We start from the raw sequence: 14,065 nt of genomic DNA on the forward strand, positions 1-14,065 counted from the left end.
GATATCTGCAGCTCGCCTTCATCCTCCAACCAAATCAATTTAAGTGCAGCGCTGTTTCCACTGAGTCCGTCTGTGTCTGTGTGTGTGTGTCTGTGTGTGTGTGTGTGTGTGTGTGTGTGTGTGTGTGTGTGTGTGTGTGTGTGTGTCTGTGTGTGTGTGTGTGAGTGTGTGTGTGTCTGTGTGTGTGTGTGTGTGTGTGTGTGTGTGTGTTCATTCACAGAAAGTCTAGAGACCGATATAAGAACATGCAGGAGGTCTGAGTGTCACGCAGCTCTGCAACAACACACCAAACAACTCAACCTACCAGCTCTGACATACACCAACATACACCTGACATACACCTGACATACACCTGACATACACCTGACATACACCTGACATACACCTGATATACACCTGACATACACCTGACATACACCTGACATACACCTGACATACACCTGACATACACCTGATATACACCGAGATACACCTGATATACACCGAGATACACCGAGATACACCTGATATACACCGAGATACACCTGACATACACCTGACATACACCTGACATACACCTGAGATACACCTGACATACACCTGACATACACCTGACATACACCTGAGATACACCTGACATACACCTGACATACACCAGATACACCTGACATACACCTGACATACACCTGACATACACCTGACATACACCTGACATACACCTGACATACACCTGACATACACCTGAGATACACTGAGATACACCTGACATACACCGAGATACACCTGACATACACCTGACATACACCTGACATACACCTGATATAAACCTGACATACACCTGATATACACCTGACATACACCTGACATACACCTGACATACACCTGAGATACACCTGACATACACCGAGATACACCTGACATACATCTGACATACACCGAGATACACCTGATATACACCTGACATACATGCATACACACAAAAAACCATGTGTACTCCATTTCCCGCTCATAAACTGATCTTCACACGATTTTCTAAAAAGATCCAAGTTACAGTGAAAATACAAAATAAGACGAAACACGTAATTTAACATAAAAGAAAATTAACCAACTTTACAAAGCTTCATTCTTTATCATCATTATAAGTTTTGCCGTTTATGCAGCAATAACAATTTTACTTTTCATGAGATAACCTCATTACATCAATAATATGTGGTGTTTTAGTGCTGCCCTGATTTTTATTGTTTTGGTGTGTGGTGTGACAGAAGCACAAAACAAAACAGCATTTCTTTCTCCATAAGATGAAATGTTAAAAAAGCTGAATTTAGCTTCTTATTAATATTTTACAGTTATTAGAGAAGTTTTTATATATATATATAAAAATGCAGGTATTTTAAATGTAAATGTGTATAAATCAGTTACTGAACAAGTTTAAATTATTGAGTAAGTTATAAAGGATAATAACTTAATAGTTATAGTGTAATTAAGGTAATTTGAGATGAGTCCCTTTACTTCTTTTTATGTTTTATTTATTTAGTTATTTATTTATTTTTGTGTGTGTGTGTGTGTGTGTGTGTGTGTGTGTTTTTGCTCGACCTCTGTTAGTTTGTTTGTATTTGTATATTTATTAATTACACATTAATTATGAAAATGAGCTGACTTTAGTCTCTGTTGGAGCCTCAGCTAAGATGCCTCCAGATGCAAATAAAGTCTATGTAGATTTATTATATAAAGTGTGTGGGCTGGTCAAACCACCACCTGCCTGACTGCTGCAGACTTCCCAGCATCCTCCTCTCTCTCTTTCCTGCTGAGTCAATAAGGAGGATGAAAATATCTCAGAATAAAGCGTCTTAGCTTCCACGCCGCCAAGATACGAGCCGCGTGGAGGCTTGAGCAGCGCGTTAAGTCTGTTGACATGAATGTGTCGGAGGCCGGGACGAGGCGGACGTCACGCCCGGCTGCGTCTCCCCTCCTCGTGTGGAGAGGGGAGATAAGCCTGCTGCTTGTTGACTGCTGGTGGAGATATAGGAGGGTATTAATGTTTCACGGCCCACTGTACTGTATTGTCAGTGTTTCTTTTATCTTGCGTTGTGCTCGCTACTGTCTTCAGTGAGTGTTGTTCACAAACACAGACACACACACACACACACACACACACACACTCGTGTAGACAGGAGAACACAGTCACACACAGCTCTGCCAAACAGACGCTTCCTCACAGACCCTGTTTACACCTGATCTCACCATGACACCTGTATCTGTACGTCTCCTCCAGGTAAAGAAAAACACATGCTAATGCGAGCGGCTAATCTCTTCCTGCTCTCTGAAGCTACAGCCTGAACAGCAGGATCTTGATCTGGTTGACCGCTCACTGATCTGATATCAGATATAAATGCAAAGGTCAATGATGAAATGTTCCTGTATCAGCTAGAGATCAATCAGTTATCGATGAATAGCTGTTACTAATTCAATCGGTGAAGATATATTAACCTACAGTGCAGAAGATGAGGACACGCGGTGTAGCGGTTTGTTGTAGTACCAATCACAAATCATAAAACTAAGGCACCTTCTTGCCATCCAAGACAGAAATAAGATACAGCACGGCTCCCTGCGCTCACTGTCATGTTGCCGCACGCTGCAGCATAAAGTAGTGAAAATGACGGTGGCCCAGAGGGGTCAACACAATGCAGAAGCAGCAGCGGTCCGTCTCTACTATCACTACAATTAGAAATATGAAAAGTTTGACAAAGTAGATAAATATGAAATTATAAATACACTGAAAAACATTACTCATTTGTGTAATACCTTAATCAGCAAGAAAGATAGTCAGGTGGCTGGGGAGCGTACCATTTCCTGAGCAGCGAGTCGCGGCCGGACTTCTCTCTGCATGTCCTTTTCTACACGGTCCTGTCAATCAAAGACAGAAAAAACTAAAAACTAAAATAAAACAGTCCGCCCATCCACCAACAATAATAGTCCCCTGGCAAACTGGAGCAAAGGGGGATTTGGCTTTTGCATTGCGTTGTGGTGACCCACCTGGGCCACCATAGAAAATACCAGGTTGTTGTGGGGTTTAGCTAGCTGCTAGCCAAACTGCACTGGACAACGTTTTACTGGCTGATTTCTTCCTTCATACGTCACTGATGAAGCCGCAGTGTTTGTGTTTCCAGCAGCTGAAGCAGAGGACGAGTCGCTCATCAGGCCGATGAGGTTTCGTATTATCCACCGTGATGAGACTGTTTCATGTCTATTTGATAATGTTACAGGTTATCTACTGTTCAAGCTACAGGCTTGATGAGTCAGGTCTATTTTAATTGTGAGATAAGTCCACCATGTTTAGTCTGACCTCATTTATATTCTGGACGTTGTGCAGCAATGTTTTCATTATTTAATACTTTGTCATCTAACAGTGACAGATGAGAATGGAAGATCCACAACTTTAAATTTAATCATTATTTTGTGTTGTTTCATTTATGATTCGTCTAATTTGATGTTTACTGAATTAATTTACTCTGATTTCACAGTGAACATAAATCACATCAGCAGTTCACAGTTAAAGGCTTTTATTATGGAAAATGAAAACTGTTTCATATACTGCTAATGACTGATCATCATTAACATGGCTGCTGAGAACCTGACTGCCCAGTCCCAGGGGGGCGGGACTTAGCCCCTCAACACCTGGACTGATGAGAGGTGTGGATCATGTTGACGTGACATCTGAAGCTGAGGGAGCATCAGAGGCAGTTAATATTTGTTGTGGTTATTGCTGCTTCTTTGTTTAGAGTAAAGTATTGATATTCATAATAGTTATTGCCGATCCATTATTCAACAGTAAAAAAGAGCCTTGATTAGATTTATTACAGCTGGTTATTGATTATTATTTTCATTTGCCTTTAAGTGTTTAAATCACCCGTAACAAGTCTCTCCTCTGGTGTTCATGCTCTGACTGCTGAGCCAATGCAGAAGCTGCATGATTAATCCAGTTACCACAAAGTCAATTTTATACAATGGCCGACTATTGATTAAGGAAACTGATTAAAATTTGCATCCCTAATATTCCAGATGACATATTCAGATACAGAGCACACGTTAATACCAGGTGTTGTATCGGGGCATAAATAGACTCTCTCAGTCTCTCTGATACAGAAGAAATATAAACGGCAGGATGTTTAAATAACTTTAACAAACATAAAGAGAGAAGTCGACAGTGACACTGATCTGAGCTTTAAATCCTGTGGTGTTCTCCCCATTAGTCATTACACAGCACCTGCCATCATTCGTCTGTTTCCCTCCCCAGGAGCAAATCACTGTGTTCCTGGATAAGCCAAATCCTCTCCCTCTGCCCCCCCCCCCCCCCCCCCCCCCCGCTTGTCGTCTTCCCTCTCTCTTTCTTCCTCATTAAACTCTGTTCCTCTCTCCTCGTCCTCCTTTTTAATCTTTTCCTTTCTCTTTCTGGTTTTCTACCAATTTACTCTGTCTCTCTCTGTTCTCTCCCTGTCTCTCTCTCTGTCTCTCTCTCTGTCTCTCTCTCTGTCTCTCTCCCTGTCTCTCTCTCTCTGTGTCTCTCTCTCTGTCTCTGTGTCTCTGTGTCTCTCTCTCTCTCTCTGTCTCTCTCCCTGTCTCTCTCTCTGTCTCTCTCTCTCTCTCTCTCTCTGTCTCTCTGTCTCTCTCTCTCTCTCTCTCTCTCTCTCTCCCTGTCTCTCTCTCTGTCTCTCTCTCTCTCTCTCTCTCTCTCTCTCTGTCTCTCTCTCTCTCTGTCTCTCTCTCTCTCTCTCCTCTGTCTCTCTCTCTCTGTCTCTCTCTCTCTCTCTCTGTTCTCTCTCTCTCTGTCTCTCTCTCTCTGTCTCTCTGTCTCTCTCTCTCTGTCTCTCTCTCTCTGTCTCTCTCTGTCTCTCTCTCTGTCTCTCTTTCTGTCTCTCTCTCCCTCCCACTCTTCCTATTTTTATCCTCCTTCTCTTCTCTTTCTTGCACACTTTCTTTCCTCATCTCCATGTTTCCTCTCATTTTCTCTCTGTTATTTAATTCCTCTCTCCTGCTGCTGCCCTCAGTCCATTTCCACCTCGTGCATTTCCTCCGTCCTACCTCCTGTTCTCCCCCTTTTCTCTCACTCGATCAAGCCTCCTCTTTTCTGCTTTCTCTCTTTTTATTCTCAGGGGCGTCCCTGACCCCATTCATTCATCTCTCTTCAAGACAGTGGATCCGCTCTCAGCGATCACTCTACATGCTCCGCTCTCTCTAACATCCCATCCCCGTGTTTTCCAACCACTTTCACATCCACCCCCCCACCACCACCACCACCACCACCCGCCCCTCCTGTTTTATCCTCCCTCCCTTTCTCTCGCTCTCCTCCCTCTTTTGTCTCGCTCCAACCTATCGCCCGAGGGAAGTGATTGACAAGCAAGCGGGGGTCTCGTAAGGGGGAGTTTGTGATTGGTGAAGGGGGAGATGAAAAGGATAAAGCCTGGTGGGCCTGCCCTGACTACACTGCAAAAAAAAAAAAAAGGATTGAGTGTAACGTGTCTGAGCTCAGTGTAAGGAGCATGTTTGAAGTGGCAGCTTTGAACTGTGCAGTGTTTACAGCTTCAGTTTGTTGGGTTTGTCCATGGGAGAGCAGTGAAACCCCAAACTCAGGCGGCACCAAAGTACCGCACTGACTAACAATGAGACGGAGCCACTAAAACCACAGAAATGCAGTAGGTGTCACAAACAGGTCAACGGGAACTCAAGGGAAAAAGGAGGGAAGCAAATGCAAAAGTACAAGAATTAAATAACAACTGGGCCTGAGCTGTGATCTGCAGCGAGCGTGACGGCTTCCTCTAGAGTTTTGTCCTTCCCTCTTTGCGTCTGTGTTTTGAGCAGAAAGAATTAAAATTTCACCCTTTCTGTATTGAACAGTTTCCCTCATAATTTACCAGGAGTTATGATTTAGACAAATGTTGTTATCAGGGACTGGTACGTGATTTTTATCCCTCTACAGTGTCGAGTCCACGCCCTCTGTCTCTGTCTCATTCTCATAGACACCATGTCTCAGTAACACCTGCACTTCTGTCACACTGTGACATCACAAAACATGTTTTCAGCCATAACACACAAATTCATTCACTAACTACGACACAATTCAACTCACATGTCTATAGGTCAAAGGTCAACTTCACAGTGACATCACAATGTTATACTATTATTTCCTGTATCTTGGCTGGTTGGTGGCGAAAAACAACCATGAGGAGGTTTTATTTTGAAAAGAAAATGATAAGTTTCAAATTAAAACAGCAAAGCTGGTTCAGGATTGAATATTCTGTTAAAAAGAGCTAAAGGCTGCCTGCTCTGTTGTAAACAGAGACGTCTTCCATCTTCAGATGACTTGACAGAGGGATCATCTGCCTTCTTTAAGACAGCTGCAGTGTAGTGAGGAATTATGACATAACACACTAAAGGAAACAAGCCTAAAACCAAAGGGTTTGTGGGTATGAGGAGACAGATGTTGGCAGTTCCTCGGGCCTGGAAAACTGAGCACAACAAAATGAGCTGAGAATGCTCATATTCATCTTCTTCTTCATGTGGCCTTTAAAAAGGTATGAACACCAAAGAAGAAGAGTGATGACACGTCCATCACAGGAACTGGACTCCCTTTTTTTTTTTTTTACTCCTTTCATACCAAATATTTCAACAAAAAGAATTATGAAATTATTATCATTAAATTGTTTAAATTCAGGGCCCATAATAAAATTGTGTTTTTATAAACAGTAATGATCCTAAACCTGTAAACATGTAATGAAACCACATTAAAACATCCTCCATCTGAACACACTGACTGTCCCTCACCTTTTAGCCTGAGCTTTTTTGCAGTGCATCTGTCTGAGTTCAGGTCAGCTGACTGAAAACCTGACCCAACACTGCCACCATGTGGTGAACCCAGTGCACTGCAGGGACATTACATCATAGCTTTACATACTGTCCAGTCAGTTTGAGCTGTGTTTAATGTCACGAGCTGCGAGCTTTGTGACAGTTCACAGCCGTGCTCAGTCATCCAACAGTCAAACTGAAGAAATTTCTCAGTGAATATATACAATACATATAAATAAAATATAAATATACAGAAACAGTGAGTGAACAACCCCAGAAACAGCTGCTGTTGCTCTTGGTAAACACACATCAGACCCCCGGGAGCAGATGATTCCCCAAATGAGAAAATCTAACAGTGACCTCTTTATCACCTGACTCAAGCATCTGTGCACAGGAACACACAAACACACACAAACACACACAAACACACACACACACACACACACTCACACACACTCACACACACACTCACACACACTCACACACACTCACACACACTCACACACACTCACACACACTCACACACAGCTCCCCTGATCACACTCCCTTTGAGACTTAAACCCACCTGTCTGCAGCTGCATCAGGCAGAGAACAGCGTGTGTGTTTGTGTGTGTTGTAGTTGTGTGGAGGCATAACAGCAAAAAAAACAGAAACATAAAAGGAACGAGGATGAGACGCATGTCTGTTTCTTTTACTTGTTTTTAAAGCTCTTCATGGTTTGGGGTCTAACTGCAGATTCTGTCGTTAATTAATCTCAGATCTTTTACTACCAGGATTTTAAATACACACAAGAAAATAGACAGAGCAGCTTTTTAAATTTCCTCCAAAACTACTGCACAGCCGAGAGCTGTCAGAGACGCTCGTTTGTTTAACTTGACTTTTAATGAATTCCCTCATGTTTTACTATTCTTACTGTTTTCTGTTTTTATTTTCATTTACATATTTTATCATCTAATGTTTTTCTATTGTCTATTTTCATTGTCCTTCAATCTGCCCTCCTTTTATAGAACTATTTGATTTTTTTTTATATTGAAAAGCACTTTGAGATGCTTCTCTTGTATGTAATTATGTTATTATTATTATTATTATTATTATTATTGCTACTACTACATGTGACTGTATAAGTCAGTGCTTCTCTGCAGGAGTAACTTTAAACACAGGTGAGAAAATGACATTTTTAAACAACAAGCTGAGCTGAGTGTAATGATTTTTTTCACAGTGCTAGAAGTTTTTACAGGTTGGAAAGTTGAGACAAAGTGACAGGACCAAACATCAGAGAAATTCTCCTCTTCAAACGTGTTTTTAAACCATTTGAGATCAATCCGTCTTCATCTATGTGTAACCTTAATTATTGTAGACGTTTGGATTATTTTACTTATAAGTTTACTATGTTAACTTGTGTTGTAAATCAAGTGGTTTATTATAATATTGATAAACATTGCCTCATTGAGTTTAATATATAATTTCATTATCAGTTGCAGCACGTTATTATTTCCTATATATAATTTGTAGGTGTGAATGTGACAGTCTGCAGGATGCACAGGTAACTGCTAAGAGAGCAGAACAGAGCTGAGTCAACTGTCTTACAGAAGACAGTTAATAGAAAGGTGCAGCTTGTCGCCTTCAGTCCAGAGAGACTGGAGGACACTACCGACCAGGAAATCAGCTGACACCTGGACAGGTAACCAGTCTGTCACAGGACGGGCAGTATGGAGTCACCAGTTAACCCCATGTGTATGTCTGTGGACTGAGGGAGGAAGCCGGGGAGAAGTCACACAGACACGGGGACAACATGCAAACACAGGACGACCTGACCCCTGGATCCTGGACCACAGACCACCGGCATCTCAGACCAAAACAAACCCCCCCCCCCCTTCACCCGTCCCTCCACACTCCCATTCAACAGGCTGTTACAAAGAAAGAAACCATCCACTCAACACACAACAAGGAGCTGGACCTAACACAGTGACTGTGCGAACACGAGAGCCAATAAAAACAGCTGACCACCACCGTTAGCCCGCGCTAACATGCTAGCAGTTAGCCAGCTAGCGATAGCAACATTTGTGGAGGACGTCTGTCATGTAGCTACTAGCAGGTGAGCTAACGTTAGCATGCTACTGTGGCGTCACTAATGGAAAGGACGTCTATCATGTAGCTACTAGCAGGTGAGCTAACGTTAGCATGCTACTGTAGCGTCACTAATGGAAAGGACGTCTATCATGTAGCTACTAGCAGGTGAGCTAACGTTAGCATGCTACTGTGGCGTTACTAATGCAAACAGACATTAACATCATGAACCATCAGGTTACTCACATGTGGAAGTGAAGAAAAGCCGGTTCCGAGTCCAGTTGGATCCTTTAGCAGCTCCTACAGTTCTCCAGGTAAATCCAGACCTGATGGAGCCCAGTAAAAACTTTAGTAACTCCAGGACCGGGATTGATCCATTAGTCCTGGTCCAGTCCGCCTGTGCTCTGCCTCGCGACTCCTCTGTTTCTTTGTAGGAGCCATTTTAGCTGAAAACGCTGTTTCTTGTTCTGTGGAGTAAATTCTGAGCCACCTCACCTGTGGGCGGAGCCTGCTGTTTATGAAGGGGCAGGGGCCAATGGTTGAACAGGAGGGACTCACGTGCACTAACATGCACGCGCTGCCACGCCCACAGACTGTAAATAAAGATGGAACAGTCTCTGTGACGTCACCGACAGGTTTCTGAAGCTCAGAGTGAACAGCTTAGCGTCACCTTCCCGCCAGTTCCCGACTCCGCCCCTAACATACGCTCACCCACCTGTCACTCAAAGAGGCCACGCCCCCAATTCTCCACAACTTTAGTCCTTAATAAAATGTAAACAGGTGAGTTATATAAACAGGTGTCATGAAGGAGGAAATTAGCTCTTCATGATTGATGATTGATGATTGATTACATTACACACAGAGGGGGTGTGACTTCTGTTCTGTATCTTTACATAGAAAACAGCTGTTTGCTGCTGTATTGCTGTTTAAAATCTAGTCTGAAGAACCAAGACAAGTCTCATGTCCTCGTTAGCAAATTGCAATTAAAGCTGTAAGTCTCTCAGGATGAATGCTGACCATAAAAGTAAAGGGCACTTACACATTTCCTTCCAAAGTTGTGTCAACAATGATTTTTCCCTCAGAGGGACCAAGTCCCTCAGAGTGTCTGTGTGTCTCTGTGTGTGTGTGTGTGTGTGTGTGTCTCTGTGTGTGTCTGTGTGTCTGTGTGTGTGTGTGTGTGTGTGTCTGTGTGTGTGTGTGTGTGTGTGTATGTCTCTGTGTGTGTGTCTCTGTGTGTGTGTGTGTGTGTCTGTGTGTGTGTGTGTCTCTGTGTGTGTGTGTGTGTATGTCTCTGTGTGTGTGTCTTGTGTGTGTGTGTTGTGTGTGTGTGTGTGTGTGTCTGTGTGTCTCTGTGTGTGTCTGTGTGTCTCTGTGTGTGTGTGTGTGTGTGTGTGTGTGTGTCTGTGTGTCTCTGTGTGTGTGTGTGTGTGTGTGTGTGTGTGTGTGTGTCTGTGTGTCTCTGTGTGTCTCTGTGTGTCTCTGTGTGTGTGTCTCTGTGTGTGTCTCTGTGTGTGTCTCTGTGTGTGTGTGTGTGTGTGTGTGTGTGTCTCTGTGTGTGTGTGTGTCTCTGTGTGTGTGTCTCTGTGTGTGTGTGTGTGTGTGTCTCTGTGTGTGTGTGTGTGTGTGTGTCTCTGTGTCTCTGTGTGTGTCTCTGTGTGTGTCTCTGTGTGTGTGTGTGTTTGAACTGTGTGGTCTAGACGCAGCTGCCTGCTGCTCATTACTGCAGGTCAGGACAGGTTGTGAGAAGGAGGAAACACGTCATTAAACTGCTCTGTGGACTCACTGCATTAACTGGATGTTGCTCATCATTTAATGGCTGTTAAATGTCAGGAGTTTTTACCATTATCTCAATTGAATCTAAAGGCTGACTTGTTATTCTGTGTAAATGTACACAGCTTTCCTGAGATCCTGTTCCCTGCACCTCCGGGTGATGAACACTGTGGCTTTAGATCTTTGTGAAGCCGTCTGGCGGCTGCTCTCTTCGTCTCGTGTTGGCAGGAGGATGCATCAGGACTGCGTGGGCTCAGACCGCCTCTCTCTCTCCACGCCGTCTTAGAAGAAGAAGAAGAAGAAGAAGAAGCTGACAGCCTGAGCAGGTGGAAGGTGCCTCGTCCCTGGAAATACCATAAATCTGCTGTTTAAAGAGATGAAGTTCTGTCTGCATGTGTCTGGCTGCAAACAGCAAAACAGAGAGATAAACTTAGTAACAAAGTTCTGTTGTACAATTACAAACAGCATGAGACAGTGTCATGGCTGAAGTTAAGAAAATTAACTGTATTATTTTTACTGTGTTTTTTCTGCTTTCTTAAATTACATACAAATCTGTGTAAAATGACAGTAATTATCTGTAATTAAAAATGTAGCTTGTTATTATAAAGGTTTATGTTCATACGAACAATTTAAAGATCTTCTCTGTAATTTCAGGGTGAATCTTATTAGTTTTACATTTATGTGACTTTTACATTCAAACTTTGTGATTCTGGATGAAATGTAACAAACTTTTCTTCATCACATCAAACATTGAAACTTCAAACAAAAACAGTTTGAAGTACTGGAATGTATCCCAGCATGCACTGGGAGGAAACAGTCAACCTGTCAGACTGTTGCTCCGTCCTCACTGAGCTATGAAGGATTATTTTACATCTCTACTATAATTTATACTTGTTACTAAATAAGATTTATCCACCTCTTTATGATGCAACTTGTGACAGTGAAGTTCACCTGCACCTTCATTCACACCTGTGTTCTAGTTTTAATTTGTCAGTTACAGTTGATTGTAAATTGTTGAAATTAATGCAGTTTTAATGTGAAATAAAGTTTTTATGCAGCTTTGCTTTGTTGATGGTTTTTATGGAGCGTGTCTGGTATGAATTTTAACAGTAGCAGCAGCACAGTGTAGAAATCACAACACACTGAATCTGTAATTAATCAAAGACTTTCTATGTTGCTTTAATCAACAACAAACATGATAGAAATGTTTAAATGTGTCCGTCCTTCAACAGAGACAACACAGGATCTAGAGACAGATACTAGAGTTTGTGCTTTTCTAATTTCTCTTATGAACTTACCAATTTTAATAACAATGAAAACACTGATTCACCAAAGTGACTGTTAGATTCATCATGAGGCAGATGGTAAATATGAAGAAACACTCTGTACAATTTAATCACAGGTTTATTTATTAAACACCTTTTCAATGACAAGAATGAAGTTGTGAATAAAACTAATGAACATGAGCTGTACTACACTGACACCTGCTTCACAGTCTGAACTGTCAGTGTTCAGTTCACACTAAAGAGTGTGTGAGGTCACACATCCGTCTCTGAGGTCACAGCATCACATCTATGAAGAGTCTGGTTCTGCTCCAGGTTGCAGTTCTGGTGGGTCAGTTCCATCTGTTTCCTGCTGAACACCGTTTCATGTTAAACTGGTCGATACTTTCACCTGTGAAGGAGGTGACTGAGCTGGAGCTGAACACATTCTGCTCTTCACATGTTGTTACTGTCATTAATCAACAACAGTAGAAATGAAGTAAAAGTGAATCTGAACACTGAGGACAGAATAATAAACAACTAGAAAACTCCTGGAGAACCTTTGAATGTTGCTGCTGTCTCTCACATTAGGACTCATGATGAATAATGATTATACTTGTTACTAAAGATTCTGTTGCTGTTGATTCAACTACTTCTTTTTATTAAGCAAACTTACGTATGACACGTATATACGTCATACTTCTATCTATCCAGCTCACCCACAATGATTTCAGGATTCCCACCACACAGCGTCATCATCCTCTTATCATGTTTCTCATTACATTAAGTTGATTATAATGATCTGTCAGTGGATAATTAAAATGTTAAATCCATCATTGTTAAATTGAGCTAATTAGGAATTAGCAGAGCAGGATTATTGTAACATGAACCAACAACACCCAGTTACAGTCTTCACTTCATGAGACGTTGAGCCTCCAGTAATTGGCTGCAGGATCTCCACAAGCTAATTGGTGCTAGTGACGTCAACCACAGAGAAGTTCTCCACTAACATTAACTAACATTATTATTATTAAAGCAATCAACGGATTAGTCTGCGCTGCTCAGTTCATTAACACAGAGCCAGTTATTCCAGTTATTACTTCATCATTCAGTTATAATGTCGACCAACTTTTTATCATCGTGTGTGAATCTTTGTTTCACTGTGAAACTGTGAATCACCCAGATTCAAACTCTACAGGTCGATGGAGTCACAAATCATTTAATGATCCCACGTTTACAAGGAGCAGAGCTCGGAAAGATTTACAGGAGACACAGCTGTGTGTGTGTGTGTGTGTGTGTGTGTGTGTGTGTGTGTGTGTGTGTGATGTTTGGACAGAACTCTGGGTTTTACAGATGAGATAAATACTGTTTTTAAGCTTTCATTATATTCATCTATATATATATATAATATATATATATATATATATATATATATATATATACACATACACAGTATATATTGATTATCAGCACTGAGGTTTACTGGTGTGTTCATGTGTGTGATTTTATCCACATACAGTCACTGTCAAAATTATTGGCACATCTGAATTTTAAGTTCAGAATTTTAAATCTTCAGATGCAAATGAATCAGAATATTTAATAAAATAAGACAAAAAAATGTTTTCATATTGTGAAATAAAAAATACAGAAATGAACTACGGTACAATTGACACAATTATAATATATTAACCCTCTTGATTGATTTAAATTAGTTCCTCAAACAAAATAATAAATGAGACTCACCTGTGTTTAAAACTACCTGCAGGTGCAAGAAGCTTCTCGATGCTTCTAGGAACGTTCAGAGGCGCCACTGTTGCCAAAGGTTCAGTAACCTAGTGAAGGCTGCCAGTAACTGGGACAGTTTGTGTTTTATTTCACTATTATGTGTTTTTTTTCTTTTGTTCAGGGACCTTGAAACTTTTATTAAAATATTTCTGATTATACAAAACTGGTTGATCTGTATTTATTCTCTGAAGATATTCAGCGTCACTAAGTTTGAGCAGGACTGTAACAGAATATTATCCAGGAGCAGTGAGAGAGGGGAACATTTTACATTTACCATCAGTTCTCTCCCTCCCTCACTTCTTTCCTTCCTCTCTGTTTCTTTCCAACTGAATGAGGCGAGAGACGAGACGAGAGGACGAGAC

The sequence above is a fragment of the Seriola aureovittata genome, chromosome 9 (genome assembly GCF_021018895.1).
Source record: "Seriola aureovittata isolate HTS-2021-v1 ecotype China chromosome 9, ASM2101889v1, whole genome shotgun sequence".
In the NCBI taxonomy this organism is placed as follows: Eukaryota; Metazoa; Chordata; class Actinopteri; order Carangiformes; family Carangidae; genus Seriola; species Seriola aureovittata.